The sequence below is a fragment of the Ipomoea nil genome, unplaced genomic scaffold (assembly GCF_001879475.1).
Source record: "Ipomoea nil cultivar Tokyo-kokei standard unplaced genomic scaffold, Asagao_1.1 scaffold1596, whole genome shotgun sequence".
Lineage (NCBI taxonomy): Eukaryota > Viridiplantae > Streptophyta > Magnoliopsida > Solanales > Convolvulaceae > Ipomoea > Ipomoea nil.
In genome coordinates, this window is record NW_017618024.1 from 1,690,211 (window position 1) to 1,704,411 (window position 14,201).

The 14,201-nt window shown below is 40.8% G+C and overlaps 1 long non-coding RNA gene and 1 other non-coding gene across 2 annotated transcripts; one reads left to right on the top strand and one right to left on the bottom strand.

The window, feature by feature from the left end:
- Positions 1 to 1,748: 1,748 nt before the first annotated feature.
- Positions 1,749 to 1,822, bottom strand: TRNAV-CAC. Its single transcript has one exon. It is a non-coding gene; the product is annotated as a tRNA-Val (tRNA).
- Positions 1,823 to 8,085: 6,263 nt separating this feature from the next.
- Positions 8,086 to 13,883, top strand: LOC109190896. Its single transcript, XR_002055809.1, has 2 exons — positions 8,086 to 8,242; positions 13,796 to 13,883. It is a non-coding gene; the product is annotated as an uncharacterized LOC109190896 (long non-coding RNA).
- Positions 13,884 to 14,201: the final 318 nt, after the last annotated feature.

The window sequence follows — 14,201 nt, forward strand, 5'->3', positions numbered from 1 at the left end:
TTTAGCTTAGGCATTGTTGCTCCCTCTCTCTACAGTTCTTTTCTTTACTCGATTCGTTGGTTACTATTAGTGCACCAAGCAATATAGAGTCGTTAATTATGACCGTGTTATCGTGCACTCTCTTTTTGAATTGTTCCCTCTGCTTCTTTTGGTTTTTCTTTCTTGTTAATAATATTCATCAGTGGAAAACTTTATCGAGTCGGTGTTATATCCTGTGAATGAAGAGAATTATGTTGCAGGTTACAATATAGGCATATAGCTATCCTTGTGTATATTTTTTGAATCGTTTTATTATCCTGCTTTTGTGTAATAACCTGCAAATCACACAGGAGAGGTAAATCGCACTAGGAAGATCCTATATGATGAGTTCGATTGAGAGGGTGTTAGCAAGAATTGAACTGAACTAGGAAGATCTTATGTGATACTTCACCTACTCGATCACCTTTTCCAGTGTTAGTTATGCATTAAAGTTTATTGAGGTGGAGTGAGTACCCAGGTGATAACCAAGCAAATTTTGCTTAGGAGTTGAAATATTTATATCACTTCATAGTAAGATTAGAGATGCACTATTAGCCAAGGACTTTATGGTCCAGTGACACCAAGTTGTTTCTTTGTATGGGAGGTTATGAGTTTGAGTCTCATTGAATGCCCGATATTGACTTTTTGTGCTTCATACAGATACTACATGCTAATAGAGTAAACGGTAAACCACAAGGATACAAGGCTTAATTATACAATGAAAAAGAGTATAGTTTATAGTTTCATTTGTAATATTTTTGTTGCATATGATTTATAGCAAAATAATACCCAAGTTATAGAGCGGTGCCCTACACTTGCTAGGGACATTGCGAACGTAGTTGTTCGCCATGCCAGGAGGTCAGTGAACCATGTTACTCATGTTCTAGCATGGACGACTTGTTTTACGTCTATCCTCGAGGTTTGGGATGCTTTCTCGCCCAATTGTATTTCAGACTTTTTTTATGTTTCAATATAAGGTTCTTCGTTGGTTTTCAAAAAATAATACCCAAGTTTTGTAGTTATGTTCTTAGGGGGGGGGGGGGGGGGGGCGTCGATTTCCTTTGTTATTAAGAGTTTAGATTTGTTCTATTCAAAATTATATCATTTTTTAATCAAACAAATTAATATCGACTGATTTGCTTGTCTAGTACGTCTAGTCAACAAATTAATTGATTGGGTGCCTAAGGAACAAATAAATCTCTTTTCCCCTTTAACCTATGTTTCTCTAGTGTTAAGTTAAATATTTTGAGTTTGATAAGTATAAGACGCTAAAGCTTTAAGGTTTTTTTGAATGTTCGTATAAAATTATAAAATATATTTGAGACCATCCCATTTATAAACATACATGTTTAAACCCTTTACTCGTAACTAACAATTGAATTACATCACTAATAAATTTTTTTTCAATAAGGTTCATGCCTTTAAATATATTAATACACACCAAGACTATGTGGTCTAATGGTACCCGGGTTGGACTTCCATTTGGAAGATTATAAATTCGAGCCTCAGTGGAGGCGTTATTGGTTGTTTTAGTAGGTTGAGAAAGTATATGAACAGATACTACAATGTAATAGAGCCAGTAGCTTTCAAAAAATATATTAATACACAATATATCTTTATACTGTATTTACATCAAATATAAATGGTAAAAATCATTTACAGTTTAATGAAATACTCTTGATATTACTTTCGGTAATTTATTGTCCAGTAAAAGTAATTACAAATTTTAATATCTGAGCCCGGGTTCAAACCGGGGACCTCTAGTGTGTGAGACTAGCGTGATAACTAACTACACCACCCAGACCTCTTTGTTTTATTTTGACTTTATATACTTAAAACATATATTGTTATATGAAATGTATGCATATATGAAATGGCTTAACAAAAATGAATAAAAAAAAATATAACAAAGAGGCCTGAGTGGTGGAGTTGGTTATCATGCTAGTCTCACACATTAGAAGTCCCCTTTTTGAACCTGGGCTTAGACATGAAAAATTTAAATCATTTTTACTGGACAATAAACTGTAAATAAATTTGATGTAAATGCAATATAAAGATATATTTAAAGCTGTGAATCTTATTGGGAAAAAAAATATTAGCGATGTAATCCAATTTTTTTTTTTTTGTTTTGTTTTGTTTTTTTTTTTTTTAAATACTACTAACTCTATTACAATACCGGAGCTCAAACTCATGACCTTCCATTTGGGAGAGCCACTTCATGCCACTAGACCACAAGGTCATTAGCTAATCCAATTCTTAGTTACGAGTAAAGGGTTTAAACATGTATGTCTATAAATGAGATGGTTTCAAATATATTTTTATAATTTTATGCGAACATTCATAAAAATCTTAAAGCTTTAGTGTCATATACTTATCAAACTCAAAATATTTGACTTAACACGAGAGAAACATAAGTTAAAGAGAATATTAGTCTAATAATATAAGATACGGATATTAGTGCAATAGTTTTGTAAATATCGACCAAGGCAGTCAATTAGGTGCCCTTAGACGAGTTAGACCAAAGAGATTTATTCTTTCTGTACGCACCCAATCGACTAGGTTATTTGTGCTAGACAGGCAAACCAGTGAATATTAATTTGTTTGATTCAAAAATATTATAATCTTAAACAAAAAAAAAAAAATCTAAACTCTTACCTTAGTAAGGACCATCATTAACCAAATTTTAAGAAATCAATCATTGTTCGACCGTGAAAACTTGAGCTACAAAAAACATAAAATAGTACGAGTAACAATTTAAGATTAATTTTTAATTTTAAAATTAACTTTTAGAATTCTTAGTTCATCTTTTATAGCATAAATTAACAGCTGAAAAGTTGAGGGGACGGAGACATGGATTCATCAGAGAGGTCGGATACTCTAGTCTTCGGTGCCAGTGGCAATAATCAGCAATCCGAACCTCCGGGGAACTCTCACGTCGAAGGTACCGCCAATGCCGAGAATCGGAATGGGGAATTGCAAACGGCGTCTGTTAGAAGAGTTGGGTTGTGGTTGAGAGGATCACTCTCAACCTTAGGATTTGAATTTTGAATTTAATGGCTGTTGCTTTCCCTTAACTTGTATATATAGGCTATTCATCTTCTGTACAGAATACTTCATCAATATACAATTACGTAGCCTACTGCATACGTTTCATCACATGGTATCAGAGCCACGGCGAGGGTGAGAGGAGGGTTGCGATCGGAGGACGACGGCGACGCTTCGCCGTGAAATCGCGACGCAACCGGAGCTTCCACGCGCCGTCACGCGCCATCGCGACAGTTGGTCGCCGATCCACGTGCCGGCGCGTGAGGAGTTTTCCGGCGACTTCCCGTGACGCCGATGACACCGGCGTGGTAGCAGGGAGGAGCCCAGTCAGGCTGTGCAGTGCGTGAGGCATTTTGGTGAAGGGTGGTTGGAGTGTTCTTCAAGCTTGTGTCGGCTATTTGGCTCATACTGTTTCCCAGGTTCTTTTGTTTAAGTTTTTCTTTATGGCAGATGCAAGAAATATTACGTGTAATGTTATATCGACCCCGACCAAATTAGTTGATGTGGTGCTTGCACCAGATGGGTCTAATTTTGGAGAGTGGAGATTTTTTGTTGAAATTAATTTGGGGGGTATGGGTAAGGATAAACATTTGACTGGGACGTGTCCAACAGAGCAAACTGAGGCTCAAGAATGGAACAGGGATGATAAAGCTTTATTATCCCGCATAATAAATTGTTGATAAGAAAATCATTCTGTCTATGCAACACTGTAAGACTGTCAAGGAGGTTTGGGACTTGGTAAATAAATGGTTTAGTGGAACAAACAACCTGAGGAAATTGTATCAATTATCTCAGGATGTCCATCGTCCCTCCCAAAATGGACGAGACATCCGAGATTATTTTTATGATTTCAAGAGTGCGAGTGAGGCGTTGTGTACTGCTATGCCAGTCACGGATTTGGACACAGTAAAAAAGCAATATGATCAGTTGCATGTGTTTAGCTGGATTTCAGGGTTAGATAAAGAATATGATGTCTTGAAGTCTCAGTTGCTAGGGCATAAAGAGTTAGAATCAATAGACCAAGTTTTTACTATGGTCCAGAAAGCCTCAAGTACAGGTAGCGGAGTATCGGAGAAGCATGTTTTTGTAGCGCAAGGGGATAGTGGAGGTGTAGGTTCTGGTAATCGCGGGGGTCGATTCCTAGGACGTGGTGGCTTTGGTAGAGGATGAGGTCGAGGTCCAAGGGTTTGTTATAATTGTGGAGAGCCTGGTCATCTACGTAACCAATGTCCAAAACCTCTCCGACCACAAAGCTTTGCCAATTCTATCTCCAAACCAGAGGGTAATGTGGTTGTAATGACAGATGAAGAGTTGGCTATGTTTAAACAGTTAAAAGTGGCCGCCTCACAACCTCTAAACAGTCAGGAAACGTTACCGTCTTCCTCAGCCACGTTTGTCCAAACAGGTAATCCTACTGCTTGTGTCTCGTCCTCATCCCGACAGTGGGTTATTGATTCTGGAGCCAGTGATCATATGTCAGGTAATCTAAATGTCTTTTCTGAATATTCTTCCTTTCCACCTGGTACTACAGTTACCCTAGCGGATGGTTCATCCGCTTCAGTTTCGGGTAGAGGTAGTACCAATGTAACCATGTCGTTACCTCTCTCTCGTGTGTTATACCTTCCGAAATTTCTGTTCAATTTACTGTCGATAAGTCAAATCATTCGAAGTTTAAACTGTTGTGTTGTGTTCTTTCCTGGTTATTGTTTGTTTCAGGATCTTTTGACGAAGGCGATTATTGGTAGAGGAAAGGAAGCTGGTGGGCTATATGTGCTGGAACAGTTCCCTCCTAGTCCTGAAAAGGCTCCTGTTAGTCTGTTGGGTAGTACGTCTCCTTCCAAGTTACATTGTCGGTATGGTCACCCGCCTTTATCTATTTTAAAGAAGCTGTGTTCGAACTTAGAGTCTTTGTCTGTTTTGCAATGTGAATCTTGCGAGTTTGCAAAGCATTGTCGGGTACCATATCCGCCTAGAGTCAATAAAAGGGTAGAGTCTTTATTTCAGTTGGTTCATTCAGATATATGGGGACCATGTCGGGTTCCATCTAAATCCGAGTTCAAATACTTTGTAATCTTTGTGGACGATTTCTCGAGACACACTTGGTTATATCTCATGAAATCTAGGGATGAATTGTTTGAAGTCTTTTGTAAATTATGTTCTATGGTTAAGACTCAGTTCAATAAAATGATTCAAGTTTTGCGTAGTGATAATGGGACTGAATATTTTTCCCGTACCTTTTCCGAGTATATGAGCCAAAACGGAATAATACACCAGTCCTCTTGTGTGGGCACTCCTCAACAGAATGGTGTGGCAGAACGTAAAAATCGCCATTTGTTGGAGGTTGCCCGGGCCTTGTTATTTAAGATGAAAGTTCCCAAAGGGTTCTGGCCGGATGCTATCCATACAGCTTCGTTCTTGATTAATCGATTAACCTCGACAGTACTCCAAGGCCAGGTTCCGTGTCACCTTGTCTATCCGTCCAATCCGTTATTTTCCCTTCCACCCAGGGTGTTTGGGTGCACGTGTTTTGTTCAGGATATCCGTCTTCACAGGGGGGAAACTTGATCCTAAGTCTCTGAAGTGCATATTCTTGGGGTATTCTAGCACTCAGAAAGGGTATCGGTGTTATTCTCCTGACTTACAAAGGTACTTAGTGTCTGCTGATGTGTCGTTCTTTGAGGATGTTGTGTTTAAGGAACCTCTCACCTCATCTGATTGTAATTCAGTGTTGGACGATTTCCTTACATATACTGTTACTGTTCCTTCCGTGGGTTGGGGTGAGACAAGGCCTCCTGTTACACAGGTTTATCACCGGCGGTCAAGAGAAGTTCAAGCATTGTTAGGTCCATCAGCCAATCCTTCCTCGCCAGCGTCGTCGTCAACAGATTCCGATCTTCCAATTGCTGTTCGTAAAGGTACGCGTCGTTGTGTTCATCCCATCTCTTTAGTTGTGTCATATGTCCAATTATCCCCCTCTTCACGTGTCTTTATATCTCAGTTAGAGTCAATTAAAGTGCCAACGTCTTTGAAACAAGCTATGGGTCATGATGGTTGGAGACAGGCTATGGGGGAAGAGATGGCTGCCCTTGAAGAGAACCAAACCTGGGAGTTGGTGGATCTTCCATTCGGTAAGGTAACTATTGGATGTAAATGGGTTTATGTAGTGAAGATGAACCCTGATGGTTCTGTTGCCAGACTCAAAGCGCGCTTGGTGGCTAAAGGGTATGCACAGACGTATGGTATAGATTATACCGAGACTTTCTCCCCGATGGCTAAGTTGGCTTCGGTACGTGTTTTTATATCTTTGGCTGCTACTAATCACTGGCCGTTACATCAATTAGATGTCAAAAATGCGTTTTTGCATGGTGATTTACTTGAAGAAGTTTATATGGAGCAACCACCAGGGTTTGTAGCTCAAGGGGAGTCTGGGAAGGTGTGCAAGTTAAAGAAATCTTTGTACGGTCTAAGGCAGTCCCCGCGTGCGTGGTTCGGAAGGTTTAGTAGTGCGGTTATGAAATTTGGAATGCAGAGGAGTGCTTATGATCATACTGTCTTTTATAAACATACTAACCGTAGGTGTGTTTTATTGATAGTATACGTGGATGACATTGTGGTCACAGGTAGTGATGCAGACGGGATTGGTGTTCTTAAGTCCTTCCTTGGAGCTGAGTTTCATACTAAAGATTTGGGAATACTAAAATACTTTCGGGGTATTGAGGTTGCTCGCTCAAAGAAGGGCATATTTCTCTTACAGAGAAAATATGTGATGGACCTTCTTGGTGATACTGGACTGCTTGGGTCGAAACAGTGTGATACGCCGATGGAACAAGGGGTCAAGCTTGTACCAGATGAGGGGGAGGTGTTTGAGGATCCAAAAAGGTATAGGAGACTGGTAGGGAAGCTAAACTACCTCACGATTACTTGACCGGATATTGCATTTCTGGTGAGTGTGGTGAGTCAGTTCATGAGTTCACCTACACGAACTCATTGGGAACCAGCTGTTCGTATTGTGAGGTATCTGAAGAGCACACCTGGGATGGGGGTCCTTTATGCTGATTATGGACATACAGGTGTTGAGGCGTTCTCTGATGCGGATTGGGCTGGCTCGCCTAGTGATAGGAAGTCAATGACAGGATATTGTGTGTTTTTGGGAGGCAATTTAGTTTCATGGAAGAGTAAGAAGCAAAGTGTTGTGGCGCGATCAAGTGCAGAGTCCAAGTATAAAGCTATGGCTTATGTGACCAGTGAGATAGTTTGGGTGCATAACATTTTAAAAGAGATGGGTGTAGAAGTGAAACTTCCTGTGAAGCTGTGGTGTGACAATCGTGCAGCCATTCACATTACGAATAATCCAGTTTTCCAAGCGGACAAAACACATTGAAGTGGATTGTCACTTTATACGAGAGAGTGCAACAAGGGCTGATATCTGCTGAGCATGTTTGTAGTGGTGATCAATTAGCTGACATATTCACGAAAGGGCTGAGCAGGAGTCGGATGTCGTATATATGTAACAAGCTGGGCATGTTTGATATTTATGCTCCAGCTTGAGGGGGAGTGTTAGAAGAGTTGGGTTGTGGTTGAGAGGATCACTCTTAACCTTAGGATTTGAATTTTGAATTTAATGGCTGTTGCTTTCCCTTAGCTTGTATATATAGGCTATTCATCTTCTGTACAGAATACTTCATCAATATACAATTACGTAGCCTACTGCATACGTTTCATCACAGCGTCGTTTGGTAAGAACGAGATGCTGAAAGCCCTCGAAGTCGTGGAGAGAGCCTCTATGGCAATTGCCCAGAGCTTCACTAGCCTCTTCGCCTCCCTCCGTACGACCCTCTCTGAAATTCACTAAATTTTTACTCTTAGCATGTTATTAATCATCTATTCACTTTTAAAGACTGAATTAGTGGAAAGGGTTAGGTAATTTGGATTAAGAATATGTAACTTGACGGATATAAGATGCATTTTGTGGATGGGTTTTGGATGATTTAACTTGGAAAGGGTTAGGTAATTTGGATTAAGAATATGTAACTTGACGGATATAAGATGCATTTTGTGGATGGGTTTTGGATGATTTAACTTTCTACACATCATCTGGTGGGTGAAAGTGAATTTGATAGGGAAATTGGGTTATAATGTGAAGATATGCTAGAAATCAAAAGATTCTAATTTTGAAGATGTAACGACCCTGCATGGTTGCATAATCAATGAGGAAAGTGGGAGGAATGGGTGGCAATCAGTGGGAAGGAAGAAGGAATTGGCTGGGGAAATGATTGGGCAAGAAAAGACCAAAACGACACCGTAGGGAACAATGCAGTTAAGTGCGTTATAAATCAAGGGCCAAGCGATGTCGTTTAGAGTAACTGCTGGAATCAGTTGAGGCAGTCTTCAAACGACGTCGTCTCAGCAAGCTCTCAGCAACTTCCTTCTGAACAAACTCCTGAGAGGGAGGGAGTTATTACCATTCGGTTTTGAATTTGCTTTTCAATTATTTGTTGCTTGTATTGGTTTTTAAGCCAAGGGACTGGAGAAGTTTTCTTTATGCGTTGAATAATAATCAATCCTTCCTTTACTCTTCTTTTTTCTCCAAACCCTAAATTCTCTCGTTTTTCCAAATTCTCCATTCAATCTGCCAAGTACGTTGCAAGTGGTATCAGAGCCCTCACATGGAAGATCGTATCCGGAAGTTCGAAACCACTATCATTGAGCTTAATAGAAAATAGACAGTCGGTTTCAGGCAACCCAAGACTCAGTGGATGAGCTTTCGACTCAGATGAACACTCAGTTTGGAGCTCTCAGAGAAGAACTTATGCAGATTTTGAGGCTCAATCGACCTGCCCCACCCATATTAGGGAATTCACCGGGACAATCATCAGTCCAATGTCAGGTCTCTGAAGGTCACGGGGGAAGGCCAGACAAGGCCCCTATGCAGGAAAGTGAAGCTGATGAGGCTGAGACAGAAGCTGTAACACCTGTGGCTGGAAATCCAGTGGGCAGACTGCCTGTGGACTATAATCCCAGAAGAAGATTGTTGGATGGATTGAGGCAAGGGATAGCTGGACAGAACACTGAGTTTTTCCCAAGGTACAAAAGTGAATTCCCAACTTTTGATTATACTAATCCTAGACAATGGGTGCTTAGGTGTGAAAAGTTTTTGGTATTATCTCATATCCTTAGAGGGGAGGTAGTCAATAAGCTATATGTGCATTTATCTGGAAAGGTTGGCCTATGGTTTGAAGGGTATGTGCATGAATTGAGGGGGGAATTCCATTGGGCTACTTCTGCAAATGCCTTGTGTAGAAGGTTTGGAGATAGTGGAGTCTCTCTTATGGAGGACTTTGCTGCCTTCAACCAGTGGAGTGGAGTGGATGAATTCACTGATGGTTATGAGAGTTTTAAGAGTCTTTTGCTGCAAGCTCACCCCTGTTTGACTGGGGAATATTTCCTGGAAAACTACGTTGCAAGGTTAAAGCAAAACTTAAGATGTTTTGTCAAGACTGCCAAGCCTGACAGACTGGAAGATGCCATCTGGTTGGCTAGACAGTATGAGAAGGGGCTGAAGGGTAGTGAAGACCCTAAGACTGCAAACTGGACACCTAAAGCCACACCCCCTAATAGATCCTACAGTTTCAATTCTAACCAAACACCAATCCACAACCTAAACCCTACCCAAAGACCTGCTATGTCAACCCAAACTACTGCATCCAAAACCCCAGGATTCATCCAATTCAGGAATCAGTTAAGGGAACAAAAAAGGTGTTTCAAGTGCTTTGATCCATGGCAACTAGGGCACAAGTGTAGTGGCCCCACTTTCAACATTATAGAGGACTTGGAAGGGGGAGAACTATCTGAAATACTGGAAACAGAAGGGATTAAGGTAGTTCCTGAGGAGGTGGAGGTATCACTTTGTGTTGTGGTAGGTGGTGAGGGGTTAAACACTATTAAGCTGCTGGGGTTTATCCAGAAACAACCAGTGGTTATCTTAGTGGACAGTGGAAGCACACACAGGTTTCTGGACCCCAAACTGATGAACCAACTGAGGAAGCAACCTGAAAAAGCTAAACCCCTAGAAGTGACAGTAGCTAATGGAGAAAAATTGATAAGTGACTCAATTTGCCAAAGCCTCAATTGATAGATTCAACAGGAGAGCTTTACCAAGGACTTTAGGTTGTTAAAGCTTGGAGGGTGTGACAGGGTGCTTGGTATGGATTGGGTGGACCTATTTGCCCCTATCCAATTACACACCAGGCCACCAGGAATCTCCTTTTATAAAGAAGGCAGAAGAGTAGTTCTGAAGGGGCTAACTAAAAGGGTGCTGCTTAAGGCAGCCTCTGAAAAGCAAATCAAGAGGTGGCATAAGGAAGGAGTGCAAGGTTTCCTTGTTCAATGCAGTGCTATGACAGATCTTCCCTTACACCCAAACACTTACCCAAAAAACCTTAAACCACAATCCTCAAAACCAGAACTAAATACCCTACTATTAGAATTTTCAGATCTTTTCCAAGAAAAAAAACCCTTCCACCTACAAGAACCTTAGACCACACCATACCCCTTGTTCCTGGAGCCAAACTTATCAATATAGGACCCTACAGATACTCATTTGACCAAAAGAATACCATTGAGAAAATGGTTGAGGAGATGTTAGCAGCTGGAGTAATCACCCCTAGCTCTCCTGTTTTGCCTCTCCAGTCCTTCTTGTGCCTAAGAAGGATAACTCTTGGAGATTTTGCATTGATTATATGGCACTCAACAATATCACAATCAAGAATAAGTTTCCCATACCCCTCGTTGAAGACCTTTTTTTTTTTTTTTTTCTGAATTAGCAGGAGCTGCTTGTTTTTCCAAGTTGGATCTCAGGTCTGGTTATCATCAGGTCAGAATGAAGGAGGGAGAGGAATTCAAAACTGCCTTTAGAACTCATCAAGGGCTTTATGAGTTTAGGGTGATGCCATTTGGGCTCACCAATGCACCTGCTACCTTCCAGGCATTGATGAACATGGTTTTCAAACCCTTCCCTAGGAAATCAGTATTGGTTTTCTTTGATGACATATTGATTTATAGTCCTAATTGGGAGACACACTGGCAACATTTGAGGGAAGTCCTTTTGACTATGAGGGAACATAAGCTTTTAGCTAAGATGAGCAAGTGTGCATTTTCCCAAAATCATATTGAGTACCAGGGGCATATTATTTCTCAGGAGGGGTTGCAGACTGATCCCTCTAAATTAGAGGTTGTGGCAGCATGGCCTAAGCCACAGATTGTCAAGGCCTTGAGGGGATTCTTGGGTCTGGCGGGTTACTACACAGATATGCTGAAAAAGATGGTTTTGAATGGAACCTGGAAGCAGAAAAGGCTTTTGACACATTGAAGAAAGCTCTATGCTATTCACCAATCCTAGCGCTTCCTGATTTTCACAAAGAATTCATAATAGAGGCTGATGCAAGTCATAAGGGAATGGGGGCTGTTCTGATGCAAGAAAGGAGGCCCATAGCTTTTTTTAGTAAAGCTTTTGGAGGGAAGCACTTGGGATTATCCATCTATGAGAAGGAGTATCTCTCAATCATAAATGTTGTGGAAAGATGGAGACCTTATTTATTGGGAAGGCATTTCACCATCAAAACAGATCACCGCAGTTTACAATTTCTTTTGGAACAGAAAATCACTACCACACTGCAGCAAAAGGGATTAACCAAACTCTTGGGGTTAGACTACTCCATTCAATACAAGGAGGGGGGGGGGGGGTCAGAAAATAGAGTAGCAGATGCTTTATCTAGAAGGGATGAGGTAGCAATCAACTCTATTTCAGTGGTGCAACCCCAATGGTTGGAAGAAGTGATCAATAGTTATAAAGAGGATGCATGGGCATCTGAGAACTTAGTTGCTGCCTTTATTGGTCTTACTGAGGCTAATATTACTGTATCTGGGGGACTATTGAGATACAAAGGCAGATTGTATTTCCCATGGGGACCTAAGGAGGGAATTGATATTGAAGCTTCATGAGTCTGCCATAGGTGGTCATTCAGGTCAAACAGGAACATATCACAGAATGAAGTCCCTTTTCTTTTGGAAGGGAATGAAGAAGAATGTGATTGACTTAGTCCAGTCATGTGATACTTGCCAAAGATGTAAGCATGAGAATGTGGCAAGCCCTGGGCTTTTACAACCACTAAACATCCCAGGGGAGACTTTACAGAGCATCTCTATGGACTTCATAGAAGGATTGCCTAAGTCCAAGCAGAAAAATGTTATCCTGGTAGTAGTGGACAGGTTAACCAAGTATGCACACTTCATTTCCCTTGCACATCCCTACACTGCTGAAACTATTGCAGACTTATTTATGGAGAATGTGTATAAACTTCATGGGCTACCTAGGAGCATTGTATCTGATAGGGACAAGGTGTTTACTAGAAGATTCTGGCAAGCTCTGTTTAAGAATATGCAGGTTCAGCTCAATCTCTCTACTGCTTACCACCCACAGACTGATGGGCAAACATAGAAGGTTAACAAGTGTGTTGAAGGCTACCTAAGGTGTATGACCTTCCAAAAGCCTAGCAGTTGGGGAAAGTGGTTGCATGTTGTAGAATGGTGGTATAACACTAACTACCATTCTGCCTTGAAATGCACCCCTTTTAAGGCACTGTATGGTTATCTTCCCCCACTGTTGGATTGCAATATAACTCCTACAGGTGAAGTGTCCAAATGGCTTGCTGAGAGAGATTCTGTGCTGGGAGCTCTTAAAGAAAATCTTAGACAAGCCTAGAATAGGATGAAAGTACAAGCAGACAAAGATAGGACTGAGAGAACCTTTGACATTAGGGATTGGGTCTATATGAAATTGCAGCCCTACAGGCAGGTCTCATTAGCTGTCAGAAATAACCTAAAATTGTCCTCCAAGTACTATGGGCCTTATAAGGTGATAGAAAGAATAGGGGCAGTGGCTTACAAACTGCAGTTACCTCCAGAGTCACAGCTTCATCCTGTGTTTCATGTTTCTCAACTTAAGAAGAGAGTTGGGGATAATACTATAGTCCAACTCAACCCCCTCTAAGACTGATAAGGAAGGGCAGAACCTAGTTGAGCCTATTGCAGTGTTGGGAAAAAGGCTGTTCAAGAGAAATAATCTGGCTGTCACACAAATTCTTGTTCAATGGGCAAAATCTGCCAGAAAATGCTGCCACATGGGAGGACTATTACCATGTTAAGATTCAGTTTCCCTCTTTTGATCCTTGGGGACAAGGATCGACTGGAGGAGAGGGTGTTGTAACGACCCTGCATGGTTGCATAATCAATGAGGAAAGTGGGAGGAATGGGTGGCAATCAGTGGGAAGGAAGAAGGAATTGGCTGTGGAAATGATTGGGCAAGAAAAGACCAAAACGACACCGTAGGGAACAAGGCAGTTAAGTGCGTTATAAATCAAGGGCCAAGCGACGTCGTTTAGAGTAACCGTTGGGATCAGTTGAGGCAGTCTTCAAACGACGTCGTCTCAGCAAGCTCTTAGAAACTTCCTTCTGAACAAACTCCTGAGAGAGAGGGAGTTGTTACCATTCAGTTCTGAATTTGCTTTTCAATTATTTGTTGCTTGTATTAGTTTTTAAGCCAAGGGACTGGAGAAGTTTTCTTTATGTGTTGAATAATAATCAATCCTTCCTTTACTCTTCTCTCTTCTCCAAACCCTAAGTTCTCTCTTTCCCCAAATTCTCCATTCAATCTGCCAAGTACGTTGTAGAAGAGTTTCAGGTGTATTGTTTGGATATGGAAAGAGGATTTGGCAGTGATTTTAAAAGGTTTTACTTAACTGCTTCTTTGAAGAAAAAAAAAACTGTATTCACTTATTCCTTGCAAAATGACTTTGAATGCTTTTGTATATAGACAATTAAAAGAGGAGCTCACCAAGGTTCAGAATAAAGGCCAATGCTATTTCGTTTGTTACTCTGTTGTCAAAATGAAATCTTTCATTGAGATCATAGGTTGTTTTTAGTCTTAGCAATCACATGAATGACAAAGATAGTCTTCTTTGCCAAGTACCTTATGATCAGATGGCATCACTGTTAACCTTCTAAACGGAAGGTTATCGGTTCATGTTGAGCAAATAGTTAGTGTTAGATTGTAGTCACCAAAAAAAAAAAAAAAGATATTA